Consider the following 5,687-nt stretch of genomic DNA (forward strand, 5'->3'; position numbering starts at 1 on the left):
TTATATTTTCTATTGTCTTCCAGATATTTGATGTCAGCGATACTTCATATTCTCTATTCCGTCTTGGGTTTTCTTTGGCTTGGGAATCGGTGTTATCCAGGAAACTTTTGATTGCCATGGGAGTTTTCCAAAATTCTATACTTGGTTGTTAATTTATCTAGAGGGCTTTGTGTGGCGATCTCAGGGAGACTCCTTAGGGCATGCCACGTAATACCGTCAGATCCCGATTAACATTTTTTTTTCAGTGTCGTGGGATTTTTTTTCCTGCTATTCGTCTTGGCGATTGACAAAGCACACCGGTTCAACCACATGTAAACATTTAATGACGGCTATTGTCCACGCCGCGATCCCAAAAGCCCCCACGCACACGCTGCGCGACGGTCCTTTATCAGCGGCGAATGACGCTCGGGTGGCCAGTTGCCCTTGGCCCCCTCGCCGTGAAGATAACCACTGACGATTGTCGGAGGGGCAACTTCGGCCAAGCGCTTTGAATCCCCAGGTTCCAACAATGTATAGGGCCACCAAGAGTATTTCCATATTCAGCTGGTCCTCCATCCCTGGCTCTGCGGGTGGCGCAGGAGTCTGGGTAGTCGCGGACGTGTTCGTTGTCTTTGTGAAGGAATTAGTGACTTGTGCAAAAACAAGTTCGCTGGCCCTTATGACCAGCTCTTCTTCGCTATATTTAGTCGGAAAGCTAAGTTCTGAGCTGCGTTTCTTGTATTCTGTCTTTTCCAATCCATGTCTCTGTAGGTCGTCCGAGAAAGAGAAATAGAAATAGAAAGACAATGAAAATCCTTTATGTTTCTCCAAGGACCACGGTACTCCAAAGACCACGGTAAGAAGATATGAATGACGCACTGTGAATCCTTTAAGAGGAATACCGTGGTATTTCTCTTAAACGTTTCAGAGTGCGTCATCCATCTCTTTTTGCCGTGGTCCTTGGAGTACCTGGTCGTTTTGGCCGTGGCCTTGCTGAGATGATTTTAAGTAATGTGGTCTTGTGTTTTTTGAATCTTTGGAGGACTTGTAGCCGGCTGGCCCAGATATTCAGCAGGTGAGTGTCTGACGCGGGGTTTCCCGCCTTCACCGAGACTTGCGTCTTGGGGTGCTATGTTGCGCTTTTTGGACTCCCAGGAGACTAGGAAGAGGGAAGTGACGTCAACGACACAGCATACGCAGATTGGGTGTTGATTTCGTTTTCTTCTGTCAACATCCAATCTGCGTTTGCTGTGTCGTTGAGGTCACTTCCCTCTTCCTAGTCTCCTGGGAGTCCAAAAAGCGCAACATAGCACCCTTGGTTTCACTGAATGCTTTGCGGATGCATGCCTCTCTTATGTCCTTGTCGTTACCGACGTCTTGAATCACAATTTCTCTAAATCAATCCTATTTGACACTCGGTCGCGCCTCTCGAACCTTGTTCATCAGTGCTGCATTCTGACTGATTATTTTATTAGTACCTCTTCTTCTTATATTATGTTGAATTTCCTCTATTCGTCCTCGTCATCTTCACTCAACAATAAAGAGTCTGGTATCGGTCACCGCAGCGTTCGGTCGCACATTTCCGACCTGCCGGGTCCACCGAGGGCACCACAAACCTTTTTGGCGACGCGGATGGGATGGATTCGGACTTAAGCCGCCTCCAGACTTCTTGGAAAAACCAGAGACTCCGCAAATCGCCTGGGAGCGATGGATTTCGCTTTTCGAATGCTTTAGAGCGGCGCCTGGTGCCCTTCAACTGTGATCGGCAATATCCGCTTCGAACAAGCCGTTCAGATTGCTCTCAACATCGAAAGGACCAAGGCCGAGGCCACGGAGCTTGCGACAGCAACAATTGCCACAGCAATCGACATGTCACGTCGCCTATAACGTTCACAGGGTCGACTATCACCGACAGTTTCCTCATAAAACTTTGTCCTCCCGTAAGCCGTCGGGACGGAACTTTCCACCTCAGCGCAGTTCGCGGCACAGTTCACCGTTCCACCAATCGTCAAGTGAGGGCGCTCCACCTACGTCAACTAGATCGACATAACGCGCTCTGACATGCCATGACCAGCGCTCGGTTTCCTCAATGGCATTAGTGCAAAATCACTGCGCCTTTCAAAAACAAACGCCCATGCGCCGAGAGACGAACTATCGCGACGATAGAAAATGCTCGAACTACGGGTACGGTAGGGAGCAATGTCAAAGCTACGACACTTGTCAGGCACGAGGAAGAACGTGCAACGGCTGCAGCCGATTCGGGCATTTCCATCGCATGTCCCGCAGCACACTTAAGCCCTTACGCCGTCCGAACCACGTCCAAATTCAGGAAATCTTCTCAGACGAAGAAGACGAACTAGTAGTTCTCCACGTGTCTACGCCTTCCCGGATGGGAATACATATCAGCGTCATAATCTACGGTAGGCCTGTACAGTTCCTCCTGAATACAGGTTCCTCAGTGTCTATCGTCGAAAAAGACATTTTTTCAAAAGTACTTCAGTAGTGATGCGAAGATCGTCCCACCGCCGGTGACACTGCTCAATTATTCCTGGTAACGTACCGAGGTACGGGGAGCCTTCTCAGCGTCAGTACAATTTAAGACACGTTCAGCGAAAATTCTCTTTTACATTGCGAATACTGGAACGTCGTTCTTGGGGATGGATGTCGTGAAAGCTTTGGATCTACAACTTCAAGGGTCCAGAATGAGCTGTTTGTACACGGAGGCCGATGAATCAGTAGAAACCGGTCCAAAGAGTTTCGAGACCGGCATGGGCATTGGCTCATCCTCTTCGGGTCATAGCTCTACGAGCCCTTTTCAACAGCACGAGGAGCCGTCGACGCTGCATTCAACACCGTCTGCACAACTCTCCGAGGGAGACGAGTCATCAGAAGCTATAGAAGCTGCATGGAGGTAGCGCCTACGACACCAAGAGGCTTCGTTTTCTTCGAAAGTTTTGACGCCGGTAGCTTCCGATTCTGACACCGAACTTTCGCCGACTCGACCGGGCTTCCCGACGTCTTTGAATGACTACGGTTATCTCTTCACCCCTAAGCTTGGCCATGTCAAAGGCTACACTCATAAGGTGAAGATCCGGAGCTCAGTGCGGCCCGTGCAGCACAAGATGCGTCGCATCCCATTAATTGCACGAAAACCTGTCACGGAAGAAATTAAGCGCATTGAAGCAGCAGGAGTAATTGAACGCATCAGCGCATCCGAATGGGTTTTACCTATTGTTGTAATACAAAAAAAATATTTATTTTATTTATTTATTTTATTCGCTTACCCACAGTGCCAGTGGCATTACAGTGGGGGGGAAGTGTACATCGATGTGATACATTTAAGCAGATATAAAGGAGCATAAGAGAACGCGCACAACAGAACGCGCACATGCAATTCGGATGTGTGTAGACCTCAGGGAAGCTAACAAGGCTGTCGTTATTGACAGCTAACCTTTGCTTCACATCAAGAAGCTTTTGAATGCGCTACACGGGGAAAAACGTTTCCCCAAATTAGACTTGGCGTCAGCATACCACCAAGTCACTCTTCATCCTGAGAGTCGAGATTTAACAGCGTGTATAACACATGAAGGTTTTTCCGCTTCAAGCGTGTTTGCTTCGGCCTCGCGTTCGCGCCATCAATATTCGAAAAGATGATGGCTGCAAATCTAGAAGGAGGTAAAGGAGTTCTATTTTATCTTGATGACGTCATCGTTTTTGAAAAGTCCACCGAAGAGCACTTGGAGCGACTGCGCCATGTTCTGCAGCGTATCGCTGAGGCTGGACTAAAACTAAAAAACAAATTCGTTTTTGACGTGCCCGAACTCCCCTTTCTGGGCCATCACATTAGCGGAGAAGGAATCGATCCATTTAAACAAAAACAGGACGTCATCAACGCGACCCCCATCCAGACGGACACTACACAACTAAGATCATTCCTAGAGATGGTAGAGTACTATAGCCGTTTGTCCCTCGTCTTGGAGCAGAAGTCGAGCCCCTGCGCAAGTTCTTCCGGTAGGACATTCATTTTATGTGGGATACTGAAGTGAACACCTGCTTCACGAAGATCAAAAGTTTGCTGTCGTCAGCAAAGGTTTTGAAGATGTTTGATCCCAACCTTCCCATAATCGTCTCGACGGGCGCATCTGGGTACGGACTCGGCGCCGTACTTCAACAGCGCAATCGGAAGGAAGTACAAACAGTCGCTTTCGCCTCTCGCACGCTAAGAACTGCAGAGCGAAAATACTCAGTGGGCGAAAGAAAAACACTCGCGTGCCCGTGGGCTTGCGAACGGCGGCACAACTACCTGTGGGGCCGGTGTTTCACACTTTAAACAGACCACCAGGCCCTAGTGACGCTGTTGGCAACACGTGGAACAGGCCATCGACCACTCCGAATAACAAGATTGTCGACACGTTTTCTCCACTACAACTTTGAAGTCAAATTCCAACGCGAAGCCGAAAACCAAGTTGCTGACGCGCTTTCTCGCCTTCAACTGCCGGAAGATGAAGGCGGTACTGAATTTGAGGAAGAGATCATTTCTTACATCGCACTGCAAAACGAATGTATAACAAAGCTTCACCACAGCCAAGGATGCAGTCTTGTCGAGTGTGATGTCTTTTGTTACGTCTGCGTGGCCTCCAAGACGAACCTTGTCATCTGACGTAATATCATTCTACGACTTGAAGGTCGATCTTGCCGTTGACGACGGCATCCTTCTGCGTGATAAAAGACTTGTGATACCGCGAGAGCTTCAAGGTACTCTCATCACCAAGGCGCACGAGTGGCATCCTGATATCGTCAAAACCCGCACGAGACTCCGCGAAATCTACTGGTGGCCAAAGATAAATGATCAAATGGAGCAGGTCATCCACGCCTGTAACATTTGTCAGGCATTTGACAAAAGCGTGAAAGCCTTCGCGACTCCACTTCAACCAGTATCTTATCCCTATCGACCGTGGTCTAAGGTTGGAATGGTCATTCTGGGACCTTTGGAGCGTGCAGAACCATCATGCCGCTACGCCATAACTCTAGTAGACTAATTGTCCAAATAACCCGAAGTACAATTTTGTGCAGACATCACCACAACAAGAGTTACAGAGTTTTTCCATCTGGTATTCTCCAGAGAGGGTTTCCCAGAAAGCATTGTTACCGTCAACGGCCCACAGTTCATTTCCAAAGAGTTCAAAGACTTCCTAGGATCTCGTGGAATCAAGCACCACTTGATTTCCATATATCACCCGCAAGCCAACGGGCAAGTTGAGAGATTTATAAGAACACTTCAGGGTCTCATCCAGTGCGCATCTGGAGAAAAACGAAAAATTTGGTCAGCGGTGGTGGACTACCTAGGACTACAGATGCACGCCTCATGCCACCACTGGATTGTCCCCCGCATTGCTTTTTAATGGTCGCAAGCCCCGGACTTGACTAAATATCTTAGGGCTGTCGTCATCCCAATTTCTTCGCAACCCATTCGAAAGGGTTCAGCGACTTCGACAGCGAGTCTAACAAACACAAGAAAAGATACAAACGTATAAGGACAAACCAAGTCGAACCAAGTCGGAGACCTGGTTCGAGTGAATAAGCCAGGGCATACTCGAAAAGAATCGAGGTCGTTCAGCAGCCTTCTTCGAATATCAGAACGTGTAGGTCGCTGGACATTCAGACTCGAAGATGGGCGTTTTTGGGACGCTTAAAGTTCGCCGCTGTCA

The sequence above is a fragment of the Ixodes scapularis genome, unplaced genomic scaffold (assembly GCF_016920785.2).
Source record: "Ixodes scapularis isolate PalLabHiFi unplaced genomic scaffold, ASM1692078v2 PGA_scaffold7__128_contigs__length_106722199, whole genome shotgun sequence".
Classification (NCBI taxonomy): domain Eukaryota; kingdom Metazoa; phylum Arthropoda; class Arachnida; order Ixodida; family Ixodidae; genus Ixodes; species Ixodes scapularis.